The following is a 14,768-nucleotide window of genomic DNA, read 5'->3' as shown; positions in this document are numbered from 1 at the left end:
GAGTGAGTCCAAGAAGAAAGGCAGAGCGGTGATGTCCTAGCAGTGTGTAAGTACCAACAACAAAAGTTCAAGGAACTCAACACTAAAAGAAAGACAGCACCAAAAACTGTTCCCAGAACAAACCACGATCCACGAATATATCACAAAGAACTTCTTTTATTGAAATACAAAACGAAGGTTGAGTGCTTTCATCTACCCAATGTAGATTTCATCAGAACACTGAATATATCAAACCTTGTCTCTTAAATACTTTAAAATTCCCGCCTAAAACACCACCTGACCAATTAAACTACCATTACGTTTTAAAGACATAAGAACATAGATCTGGTAAAACCCATATAAACAACCTTCTAAATATTATCAGTATTAATAATGGTTAAAAATGCCTAAGACAGCATCAAAATTCAATCATATAATAAAAATTCTCTATCGGTGGAATATGAAAAATACCCCAACTCTAATAATACATACTAGATGAATATTTCATATAAAATATGACAAATGCATTGAGTGCATAAAAGGAACAATATCAAATATAAGATATAATCCTACAGTAAATACTAATTACGTAACCAATACAATATATAGTTATGACCTGCCTAAATATATTATGCATTACCAAAGTATATAAATGCCTATATTTAACAATGAAAAATTATTTTGCATACATATTTGATTGAGTGTATATGTATATATGTCTATATGTCTCTCTCTGACAAAACTACAACATTGTTAATTTCTTATAAGGGGCTTAGTAGGAATATTTTCATTGATACCTGGTGGAATTGCCGCATTTAGCTTTAACTGCCATTTGATCTCTTTTTCCCCCAAAATTGCCTTGATGTTAGCCCCGCTGGGGTTGTTCCTAACTACTTCAAGAATGGCAAATTTGAAGGTATTACAACCAGCACTACCAGCTAAATGTCTGTATAGTGCATTATTCATATCCTTGTTTTTTATACAATATAAATGATCATAAATTCTATTACGTAATTTCCTGTCCGTTTTTCCAACATAAAAACTTGGACAGGACATGCACTTTCTTATATAGGCAACATGTTGGGTCTGGCAATTTCCCTTACAAAGATAAATCCTACTTCTAATAATATTCTCTAAACTAATACACTCCACTTGTAAAATGGAAGGGCACTGGTTGCAATGTCCGCATTGCTTAGTCCCTGTCCTGTGGATGTTCTCGGAAGTAACTCTGTGATTAGACCTAATGTCAATCATTTTTTTGAACTTCATCCCTGTTTTATATACATATGTTGGTTTCTCACCCACTCTATCACAAATCCCTTCATCACTAGTAAGAATATTCCAATTACTATCTACAATCTTTCTCACTTCCCCTACGTGATGTCCAAATTGTATTATATATGACCTGTGATATCCTGATGTACTACATTCATTTGCACTGGTTGACAATAAACACTTGCCCAAGATAGGTATATATTTATTACCCCATTCTCGTATAACATATTCGGTGATGTCCTTGATCATGGCCTCAGGATAACCTCGCTGTCCAAATAGTTTGCCAATAAAGCCATCTCAAGAATCATATCTTCCCTTCTGGAAAAAACAAAGTGTCCACAAATTACCACATAGGTGGTAATCCATTAAGCACAGAAGAAGTCATTAGGGACCCAAGATGATAGCAATCTCTCATTTGACAACCACGTGGCCAAAGTGGTTAGAAAAACATTTTATATAGCCCACCTAATCATGAAGGGATTCACATCTAGATCAGGGGAGGTCATCGTGCCTCTTTACTCATCCCTCATCAGGCCCATAATTGAGTACAATGCCCCTTTTGGGATGTACCTTATCAGACACCTGCAGCAACTGGAAAGACCCCAAAAGTACCTCACCAAGAGGATCAAAGGGCTCAAACAGATGCCATATGCTGCCCAGTTAAAGAAACTTCAGCTCTACTCAGTGGCATACCGCCTGCTCAGAGGCGATCTGTGCCCGACGTATAAAGCCATGTCCAACCCGGAATTAATGGACATGCTGCACCTCAGAAAATCCAAATCCCATCGAGCTACGCGCTCGAGAGACTTGAACCTCAGCACTGAAATAAATAGGACATGCTGGAGGGACAGATTCATAACCCAGAGGCTCCCTTTACTCTGGAATAAAATCCCAGTCCAGGTTAGGCAGAGTCCCACATTGACTCTCTTCAAGAGGAATCTTGATGAGTGGATGGGAGATCGTAGGTTTACCCCGGCTATCACTTCTGTGTCACTGTTAGACAGAGGCACAGTATACTAACCTCAAAAAAAGGCATAGCAAAATGAATTGAAAATGGGTGGCGAAAGCCAAACACACTCTGGCTAGGCTTATAAATGCCCTAGGGCAGATAGCCTAGTATGAACCTATGAACCTATGAACCTATGGAGGTCATCCTAGCAGCCCTTATGCATTGCCCCTTTAAAATTCTTCTTTTCTGCGTATAGGGATGATTACTGGAAAACTCTAAATAGGCATTGCAAAAAGTGTCTTTCCTATAGATCTTAGACTGAAAAGTGTGTCCATCGCTGAATATGTAAGTGTCAAGATAATTTATTCCTGTCTTACTGAAGTTATAAGTAAATTGCAAGTAGGAAGTGCTACCATTGATGTAATCAATGAAATTCATCAATTTCTCCTCATCCCCCTTCCAAAGGATGAATAAGTCATCCAGGTACCTGACATAACAACATATGTACTCCTTCCAGGGTGATTCCAATACAAATTCCTCCTCCCAGTCCAATAGGACGAGATTGGCATATATGGGGGCACAAGCAGCCCCCATAGCTACACCCGCTATTTGTTTGTAATACTCCCCTTCAAAGAATATGAAGTTATTATCCAGCACAATATTGATGAATTCTGTTAGTATATCGATCTTGTCCCACTGTAATTGACTGTATTTATTCAGACTGTTAATAAATTGAGTCACCTCATCCGCTTTAGGTATGCACGAAAACAAATCCTTTACATCTGTGGTAACAAATAATAAATTGGGGTCCCATATGTCTTGTTTGAACTTCCCTAAAAATTCCCAGGAGTCCTTAATAATGTGTGGCATCAACTTGTAGATAAGCTTTAACCATTGATCAATGACCTTGCCAAATGGAAAGGCCTTGCTACGACTTCCTGAGATAATGGGTCTAAAAGGAGGATCCCTGATGTTTTTGTGTATTTTGGGAATTCCTACTATAGTTGCCATTATGGGGTACTCTACTTTTAAAAAAATTGTACAGTTCAAATGTGATTCGATCATCCAATAGAAATTCTTCTAGATACAGGTCAATTCTTCTATGGGCAATATTTATCTGATTGATAGAAGTTACTTCATATTGTTCGGAATTATTCAAAATGTCAAATATGTTGGCAATATAATTATCCATATCATACAATACCACTCCACCCCCCCCCTTGTCTGCAGTCATAATCCTAATATTTTGAGAATATATAGAATCTAATAGTTTTTCGACTGCTACATTCCACCGGGAAGAATCACCTGATTTTTGTAAATTACCATATAGTTCATATATTTTCTTACTGACCACCTTTTCAAAGGTTGATAGGGTATTGTGCATGGGTGGAGTGAAATTACTTTTCTTCTTTAAGCAGTCCATTTTTGAATGCTTATCAGATGAATTTTGAAAAAATATACCCAAATTTATCTTTCTCAAGAATAACTTGAACTCGACTAAAGTATCAACCAGATCAAACTTCCTTCTAGGAATATATTTCATACCTTTCGAAAATGTATCAAAGTGTTCAATGTTTATGGGGTATTGTGTGTAATTATATATTTTGAAGTCTCCTACACTATATACCATCCCATCAGTGACCCTAATACCAGTAGGTTCACCTTCCTGTACTAGTAACCCCTGTGGGGATTCCTTGTTCTTCGATCCCCTTGTCTCCATCTGTTTTCTTGCCATTTGTAGTTGCCCTTCCACTTTTTTCTTGCTCAAAAAAATCTTCCCCATGGCATTCCTCTCTATCAAGGTCATTGAACATGTAGTCCACATCATTGCCCCTATCATGTCTATCAGGGTTAACATTAATTCTTTTGTTCCAATTGTAGGCAGTTTCATTTTCATATTGTCTTGTATCCCTTAGAAATTTTTTGCATTTTCTATCAAACATTTTTTTACTACTACTTTCTACATAGTGAAATTGCTTAGCATGCAATTTCTCCCACTGTGGGTACAATAAATCATTGGTTATAGCAACATTGAGTTCTTCTACATCTTTTAATAATGTACTCAACTTGTTGTCATTGCAGTATATTATGAACTCCATAAATTGCCTACCAAAACCATCAAACATTTTATTACAAGTCAATAAATTGGTCTCATTTAGTTCTATCCCAATGGGCTGTTTAAAAAAACGTAGAACCATAGGGAAAATGCCACAGTCCACACATTTGCATAAATATAAGTTATCCATCTGCAAGGCTTTTATCCGGTTAAGCTTCTTTCCGAAGCTAAAAATCATGTCCTTTAAAGTGATGTCTTGTTCTTGTACAGTACTATGTTTCTTATGATTATCCACGGACCAGAAATCATAAGGCAGTTTTAAAAAATCATCTAAATTAAAAGTAAATTTATTATTCATACCATCCATAGGTTCCAACGTCTTTGGCCTGTTGGATGTAGCAGTTTCTTTCATATTTACCAAGTTTGAACCCACTTGGGAAGAATAGGTACGTGTGGGTTGCATACATTTAGGTTTAGCCCCTGACAAAACATACACATCCTCCAAAACCTCACCAGATGCAGTAGAAAGATTAAACTGACGCATGTGATTGCCAACGGTTTCGTTACCATAGAAAGTGCCGTTGGACTGTGAATTGTTCCTTTTCAGGGCTTCTTGACCGTTTGGAATCTCCTCGAAACTACCACTTCCTATGTCGGAATGTGGTGATGTCATCCCCTCCATTTTAATTTTCTCCGAAGCTGTATTACGTGAAGTGATAGGCGGTGTCATCATTTCCAACAACCTGGTGATTTCACCCTTTAGAATCACCAGTTCTGAGTGTATTTTGTCCACTTCATCTCTCCTGACAGGAGAGAAGTTGCAGGATATATCCCCAATGGAATCCATGGCTGACGACAAATACCAACAACAAAAGTTCAAGGAACTCAACACTAGAAGAAAGACAGCACCAAAAACTGTTCCCAGAACAAACCACGATCCACGAATATGAAACGAAGAACTTCTTTTATTGAAATACAAAACGAAGGTTGAGCGCTTTCATCTACCCAATATAGATTTCATCAGAACACTGAATATATCAAACCTTGTCTCTTAAATACTTTAAAATTCCCACCTAAAACACCACCTGACCAATTAAACTACCATTAAGTTTTAAAGACATAAAAACATAGATTAGGTAAAACCCGTATAAACAGCCTTCTAAATATTATCAGTATTAATAATGGTTAAAAATGCCTAAGACAGCATCAAAATTCAATCATATAATAAAAATTCTCTATCGGTGGAATATGAACCATACCCCAACTCTAATAATACATACTAGATGAATATTTCATATAAAATATGACAAATGCATGGAGTGCATAAAAGGAACAATATCAAATATAAGATATAATCCTACAGTAAATACTAATTACATAACCAATACAATATATAGTTATGACCTGCCTAAATATATTATGCATTACCAAAGTATATAAATGCCTATATTTAACAATGAAAAATTATTTTGCATACATATTTGATTGAGTGTATATGTATATATGTCTATATATTTCTCTCTGACAAAACTACAACATTGTTAATTTCTTATAAGGGGCTTAGTAGGAATATTTTCATTGATACCTGGTGGAATTGCCGCATTTAGCTTTAACTGCCATTTGATCTCTTTTTCCCCCAAAATTGCCTAGATGTTAGCCCCGCTGGGGTTGTTCCTAACTACTTCAAGAATGGCAAATTTGAAGGTATTACAACCAGCACTACCAGCTAAATGTCTGTATAGTACATTATTCATATCCTTCTTTTTTATACAATATAAATGATCATAAATTCTATTACGTAATTTCCTGTCCGTTTTTCCAACATAAAAACTTGGACAGGACATGCACTTTCCTATATAGACAACATGTTGGGTCTGGCAATTTCCCTTACAAAGATAAATCCTACTTCTAATAATATTCTCTAAACTAATACACTCCACTTGTAAAATGGAAGGGCACTGGTTGCAATGTCCGCATTGCTTAGTCCCTGTCCTATGGATGTTCTCGGAAGTAACTCTGTGATTAGACCTAATGTCAATAATTTTTTTGAAATTCATCCCTGTTTTATATACATATGTTGGTTTCCCACCCACTCTATCACAAATTCCTTCATCACTAGTAAGAATATTCCAATTACTATCTACAATCTTTCTCACTTCCCCTACGTGATGTCCAAATTGTATTATATATGACCTGTGATATCCTGATGTACTACATTCATTTGCACTGGTTGACAATAAACACTTGCCCAAGATAGGTATATATTTATTACCCCATTCTCGTATAACATATTCAGTGATGTCCTTGATCATGGCCTCAGGATAACCTCACTGTCTAAATAGTTTGCCAATAAAGCCATCTCAAGAATCATTTCTTCCCTTCTGGAAAAAACAAAGTGCCCACAAATTGCCACATAGGTGGTAATCCATTAAGTACAGAAGAAGTCATTAGGGACCTGGGGACCCAAGATGATAGCAATCTCTCATTTGACAACCACGTGGCCAAAGTGGTTAGAAAAACATTTTATATAGCCCACCTAATCATGAAGGGATTCACATCTAGATCAGGGGAGGTCATCGTGCCTCTTTACTCATCCCTCATCAGGCCCATAATTGAGTACAATGTCCCTTTTGGGATGTACCTTATCAGACACCTGCAGCAACTGGAAAGACCCCAAAAGTACCTCACCAAGAGGATCAAAGGGCTCAAACAGATGCCATATGCTGCCCGGTTAAAGAAACTTTAGCTCTACTCAGTGGCATACCGCCTGCTCAGAGGCGATCTGTGCCCGACGTATAAAGCCATGTCCAACCCGGAATTAATGGACATGCTGCACCTCAGAAAATCCAAATCCCATCGAGCTACGCTCTCGAGAGACTTGAACCTCAGCACTGAAATAAATAGGACATGCTGGAGGGACAGATTCATAACCCAGAGGCTCCCTTCACTCTGGAATAAAATCCCAGTCCAGGTTAGGCAGAGTCCCACATTGACTCTCTTCAAGAGGAATCTTGATGAGTGGATGGGAGATCATAGGTTTACCCCGGCTATCACTTCTGTGTCACTGTTAGACAGAGGCACAGTATACTAACCTCAAAAAAAGGCATAGCAAAATTAATTGAAAATGGGTGGCGAAAGCCAAACACACTCTGGCTAGGCTTATAAATGCCCTAGGGCAGATAGCCTAGTATGAACCTATGAACCTATGGAGGTCATCCTAGCAACCCTTATGCATTGCCCCTTTAAAATTCTTCTTTTCTGTGTATAGGGATGATTACTGGAAAACTCTAAATAGGCATTGCAAAAAGTGTCTTTCCTATAGATCTTAGACTGAAAAGTGTGTCCATCGCTGAATATGTAAGTGTCAAGATAATTTATTCCTGTCTTACTGATGTTATAAGTAAATTGCAAGTAGGAAGTACTACCATTGATGTAATCGATGAAATTCATCAATTTCTCCTCATCCCCCTTCCAAAGGATGAATAAGTCATCCAGGTACCTGACATAACAACATATGTACTCCTTCCAGGATGATTCCAATACAAATTCCTCCTCCCAGTCCAATAGGATGAGATTGGCATATATGGGGGCACAAGCAGCCCCCATAGCTACACCCGCTATTTGCTTGTAATACTCCCCTTCAAAGAATATGAAGTTATTATCCAGCACAATATTGATGAATTCTGTTAGTATATCGATCTTGTCCCACTGTAATTGACTGTATTTATTCAGACTGTTAATAAATTGAGTCACCTCATCCGCTTTAGGTATGCACGAAAACAAATCCTTTACATCTGTGGTAACAAATAATAAATTACGTCCCATATGTCTTGTTTGAACTTCCTAAAATTCCCAGGAGTCCTTAATAATGTGTGGCATCAACTTGTAGATAAGCTTTAACCATTGATCAATGACCTTGCCAAATGGAAAGGCCTTGCTACGACTTCCTGAGATAATGGGTCTAAAAGGAGGATCCCTGATGTTTTTGTGTATTTTGGGAATTCCTACTATAGTTGCCATTATGGGGTACTCTACTTTTAAAAAATTGTACAGTTCAAATGTGATTCGATCATCCAATAGAAATTCTTCTAGATACAGGTCAATTCTTCTATGGGCAATATTTATCTGATTGATAGAAGTTACTTCATATTGTTCGGAATTATTCAAAATGTCAAATATTTTGGCAATATAATTATCCATATCATACAATACCACTCCACCCCCCTTGTCTGCAGTCATAATCCTAATATTTTGAGAATATATAGAATCTAATAGTTTTTCGGCTGCTACATTCCACCGGGAAGAATCACCCAATTTTTGTAAATTACCATATAGTTCATATATTTTCTTACTGACCACCTTTTCAAAGGTTGATAGGGTATTGTGCATGGGTGGAGTGAAATTACTTTTCTTCTTTAAGCAGTCCATTTTTGAATGCTTATCAGATGAATTTTGAAAAAATATACCCAAATTTATCTTTCTCAAGAATAACTTGAACTCGACTAAAGTATCAACCAGATCAAACTTCCTTCTAGGAATATATTTCATACCTTTCGAAAATGTATCAAAGTGTTCAATGTTTATGGGGTATTGTGTGTAATTATATATTTTGAAGTCTCCTACACTATATACCATCCCATCAGTGACCCTAATACCAGTAGGTTCACCTTCCTGTACTAGTAACCCCTGTGGGGATTCCTTGTTCTTCGATCCCCTTGTCTCCATCTGTTTTCTTGCCATTTGTAGTTGCCCTTCCACTTTTTTCTTGCTCTAAAAAATCTTCCCCATGGCATTCCTCTCTATCAAGGTCATTGAACATGTAGTCCACATCATTGCCCCTATCACGTCTATCAGGGTTAACATTAATTCTTTTGTTCCAATTGTAGGCAGTTTCATTTTCATATTGTCTTGTATCCCTTAGAAATTTTTTGCATTTTCTATCAAACATTTTTTTACTACTACTTTCTACATAGTGAAATTGCTTAGCATGCAATTTCTCCCACTGTGGGTACAATAAATCATTGGTTATAGCAACATTGAGTTCTTCTACATCTTTTAATAATGTACTCAACTTGTTGTCATTGCAGGATATTATGAACTCCATAAATTGCCTACCAAAACCATCAAACATTTTATTACAAGTCAATATATTGGTCTCATTTAGTTCTATCCCAATGGGCTGTTTAAAAAAACGTAGAACCATAGGGACAATGCCACAGTCCACACATTTGCGTAAATATAAGTTATCCATCTGCAAGGCTTTTAGGTTCATAGGTTCATAGGTTCATAGGTTCATACTAGGCTATCTGCCCAAGGGCATTTATAAGCCTAGCCCATAGTTATTTGGCTTTCGCCACCCCTTTAGTTTGAATAAAACTATGCCTATTATTTTGCTGTGCCTCTGTCAAGCAGTGACACTGAAGTAATCCCTGGGGTATATCTGCGATCCCCCATCCATTGGTCAAGATTCCTCTTGAACAAGGCCAGCGAGGTGCTCTGCCTCACATGTACCGGGATTTTGTTCCACAGCATAGGGAGTCTCTGGGTGATGAATCTGTCCCTCCAGCATGTTCTATTAATAACCGTGTCAAGGTTTAAGTCTCCCGCCCTTGTGGTTCTGAGGGATCTAGATTTTTGAGGTGAAGCATATTCATCAAATCAGGGTTTGACATGGCCTTATATGTCAGGCACAGGTCACCTCTGAGCAAGCGGTATGAGACTGAATAGAGCTGGAGTTCTTTCAGTCGGGCAGCATAAGACATACTTTGAGACCCTTTATCCTTTTGGTGAGGAACTTTTGGGGCCTTTCCAGCTGCTGCAGGTGTCTGGTCAGATACATTCCGAATGGGGCATTGTACTCAATCATAGGTCTAATGAGTGATGAGTACAGGGGGGCGATGACATCCCTTGATCTAGATGTGAATCCCTTCATGATCAGGTGGGCAATGTAGAAGGTTTTCCTAACTACTTTAGCAACATGAGTGTCAAACGAAAGGCTACTGTCAACCTGGGTCCCCAGATCCCTGATGACTTCTTCTGTGCTCAGTGGATTGCCACCTATATGGTAGCTAGGGGTAACCTTGTTTTTCCCGAAGGGTATGACTATGCATTTCTTGGCATTTAACTTTAGGCCATGGCTCTGGCACCAGTTATCCATTTCTGTGAGGCCCTTCTGAAGGATATCTGTGTCAGATGTGTTTTCGACTATGGCCCAGTTTGCAGTCATCTGCAAACTTTGTCAGCCATAACCCTCCTGTGTTTGCTTGTACTTCAGAAAAGTAGATGCCGAACAAGAGTGGACCCAGGACTGAGCCCTGTGGGACACCACTTGTGACAGGCTTTGAGTCTGACATGGCTCCAGCAACTCTGACCCTGTGGGTTCTGTCACTTAGCCAGTTTGCAACCCATCTTGTGATGTATGGGTTTACATTCAAGCTGATGAGTTTTTGATGATACCTGAGTGGGGTATTGTGTCAAGGCCTTTGCCAGGTCAAGGTAGGCTGTATGGACTGCCTTTCCTCATCAATGGCCTTGGTGACTGTCTCGAAAAAGTCAACCAAGTTTAAAAGGCATGATCTGCCTTTGACAAAGCCAAACTGGGTTGGATCCAAAGTCTGCAAGTTCCCTATGTCTTTATTTATGAGTTCCATTATGATCCTCTCCATGGCTTTGCAGATAAGGCTTGTCAAGCTAATGGGACGGTAATTTCCAGGGTCGGTGGAGGCACCGCCCTTGTGAAGTGGGACCACAGTCACCGTGCGCCACTCCTTGGGTACGTATCCTGAGGTGAGGCTAAGATTAAACAGCTGTCCTAACTGCGGGTTTAATTCCTCATTGAGTTCATGGAGCACACAGCCGGGGACACCATCCGGTCCCATGGATGCTGTGTTTTTTGCTTTGGAGAGAGCAGTTCTCACCTGGGCATTGGAGATGTTTGGGGGGCTACAATCCTCTGGTATAGATATCTCTCCTTTTGGGGGAGAGGGGGGGAGAAGTTTGCACTGAACCTGTCAGCCAGTATGTTGGCAATGTGTGTAGGTTCAGTAATCTTCACATCATTTTGAACTAATTCTGAGCATATCTGAGAGTTTCCTCCTAGGTTTCTAACATAGCTAAAGAAGGCCTTATGATTGTCTTTTGAATCCTTGGCGATTTTTCTCTCTTTTATCCGGTTAAGCTTCTTTCCGAAGCTAAAAATCATGTCCTTTAAAGTGATGTCTTGTTCTTGTACAGTACTATGTTTCTTATGATTATCCACGGACCAGAAATCATAAGTCAGTTTTAAAAAATCATCTAAATTAAAAGTAAATTTATTATTCATACCATCCATAGGTTCCAACGTCTTTGGCCTGTTGGATGTAGCAGTTTCTTTCATATTTACCAAGTTTGAACCCACTTGGGAAGAATAGGTACGTGTGGGTTGCATACGTTTAGGTTTAGCCCCTGACAAAACATACACATCCTCCAAAACCTCACCAGATGCAGTAGAAAGATTAAACTGACGCATGTGATTGCCAACGGTTCCGTTACCATAGAAAGTGCCATTGGACTGTGAATTGTTCCTTTTCAGGGCTTCTTGACCGTTTGGAATCTCCTCGAAACTACCACTTCCTATGTCGGAATGTGGTGATGTCATCCCCTCCATTTCAATTTTCTCTGAAGCTGTATTACATGAAGTGATAGGCGGTGTCATCATTTCCAACAACCGGGTGATTTCACCCTTTAGAATCACCAGTTCTGAGTGTATTTTGTCCACTTCATCTCTCCTGACAGGAGAGAAGTTGCAGGATATATCCCCAATGGAATCCATGGCTGACGACAAATACCAACAACAAAAGTTCAAGGAACTCAACAGTAGAAGAAAGACAGCACCAAAAACTGTTCCCAGAACAAACCACGATCCACAAATATGAAACGAAGAACTTCTTTTATTGAAATACAAAACGAAGGTTGAGCGCTTTCATCTACCCAATGTAGATTTCATCAGAACACTTAATATATCAAACCTTGTCTCTTAAATACTTTAAAATTCCCACTTAAAACACCACCTGACCAATTAAACTACCATTAAGTTTTAAAGACATAAAAACATAGATTTGGTAAAACCCGTATAAACAGCCTTCTAAATATTATCAGTATTAATAATGGTTAAAAATGCCTAAGACAGCATCAAAATTCAATCATATAATAAAAATTCTCTATCGGTGGAATATGAACCATACCCCAACTCTAATAATGCATACTAGATGAATATTTCATATAAAATATGACTAATGCATGGAGTGCATAAAAGGAACAATATCAAATGTAAGATATAATCCTACAGTAAATACTAATTACATAACAAATACAATATATAGTTATGACCTGCCTAAATATATTATGCATTACCAAAGTATATAAATGCCTATATTTAACAATGAAAAATTATTTTGTATACATATTTGATTGAGTGTATATGTATATATGTCTATATGTCTCTCTCTGACAAAACTACAACATTGTTAATTTCTTATAAGAGGCTTAGTAGGAGTATTTTCATTGATACCTGGTGGAATTGCCGCATTTAGCTTTAACTGCCATTTGATCTCTTTTTCCCCCAAAATTGCCTTGATGTTACTCCCCCTGGGGTTGTTCCTAACTACTTCAGGAATGGCAAATTTGAAGGTATTACAACCAGCACTGCCAGCTAAATGTCTGTATAGTGCATTATTCATATCCTTCTTTTTTATACAATACAAATGATCATAAATTCTATTACGTAATTTCCTGTCCGTTTTTCCAACATAAAAAATTAGACAGGACATGCACTTTCCTATATAGACAACATGTTGGGTCTGGCAATTTCCCTTACAAAGATAAATCCTACTTCTAATAATATTCTCTAAACTAATACACTCCACTTGTAAAATGGAAGGGCACTGGTTGCAATATCTGCATTGCTTAGTCCCTGTCCTATGGGTGTTCCTGGAATTATCTCTGTGATTAGACCTAATGTCAATCATTTTTTTGAAATTCATCCCTGTTTTATATACATATATTGGTTTCTCACCCACTCTATCACAAATTCCTTCATCACTAGTAAGAATATTCCAATTACTATCTACAATCTTTCTCACTTCATCTACGTGATGTCCAAATTGTATTATATATGACCTGTGATATCCTGATGTACTACATTCATTTGCACTGGTTGACAATAAACACTTGCCCAAGATAGGTACATATTTATTACCCCATTCTCGTGTAACATATTCGGTGATGTCCTTGATCATGGCCTCAGGATAACCTCTCTGTCTAAATAGTTTGCCAATAAAGGCCATCTCAAGAATCATTTCTTCCCTTCTGGAGGTCATCCTAGCAGCCCTTATGCATTGCCCCTTTAAAATACTTCTTTTCTGCGTATAGGGATGATTACTGGAAAACTCTAAATAGGCATTACAAAAAGTGTCTTTCCTATAGATCTTAGACTGAAAAGTGTGTCCATCGCTGAATATGTAAGTGTCAAGATAATTTATTCCTGTCTTACTGATGTTATAAGTAAATTGCAAGTAGGAAGTACTACCATTGATGTAATCGATGAAATTCATCAATTTCTCCTCATCCCCCTTCCAAAGGATGAATAAGTCATCCAGGTACCTGACATAACAACATATGTACTCCTTCCAGGATGATTCCAATACAAATTCCTCCTCCCAGTCCAATAGGACGAGATTGGCATATATGGGGGCACAAGCAGCCCCCATAGCTACACCCGCTATTTGTTTGTAATACTCCCCTTCAAAGAATATGAAGTTATTATCCAGCACAATATTGATGAATTCTGTTAGTATATCGATCTTGTCCCATTGTAATTGTCTGTATTTATTCAGACTGTTAATAAATCGAGTCACCCCATCCGCTTTAGGTATGCACGAAAAGAAATCCTTTACATCTATGGTAACAAATAATAAATTGTTTTTATGTTGGAAAAATTGACAGGAAATTACGTAATAGAATTTATGATCATTTGTATTGTATAAAAATGAAGGATATGAATAATGCACTATACAGACATTTAGCTGGTAGTGCTGGTTGTAATACCTTCAAATTTGCCATTCTTGAAGTAGTTAGGAACAACCCCGGGGGGGGGGGGTAACATCAAGGCAATTTTGGGGGAAAAAGAGATCAAATGGCAGTTAAAGCTAAATGCGGCAATTCCACCAGGTATCAATGAAAATATTCCTACTAAGCCCCTTATAAGGAATTAACAATGTTGTAGTTTTGTCAGAGAGAGACATATAGACATATATACATAGACACTCAATCAAATATGTATACAAAATAATTTTTCATTGTTAAATATAGGCATTTATATACTTTGGTAATGCATAATATATTTAGGCAGGTCATAACTATATATTGTATTTGTTATGTAATTAGTATTTACTGTAGGATTATATCTTACATTTGATATTGTTCCTTTTATGCACTCCATGCATTTGTCATATTTTATATGAAATATTCATC

The sequence above is a fragment of the Protopterus annectens genome, chromosome 2.part1 (genome assembly GCF_019279795.1).
Source record: "Protopterus annectens isolate FY-2018-M chromosome 2.part1, PAN1.0, whole genome shotgun sequence".
Lineage (NCBI taxonomy): Eukaryota > Metazoa > Chordata > Ceratodontiformes > Protopteridae > Protopterus > Protopterus annectens.
Note: the sequence above shows the minus strand (reverse complement) of the source record.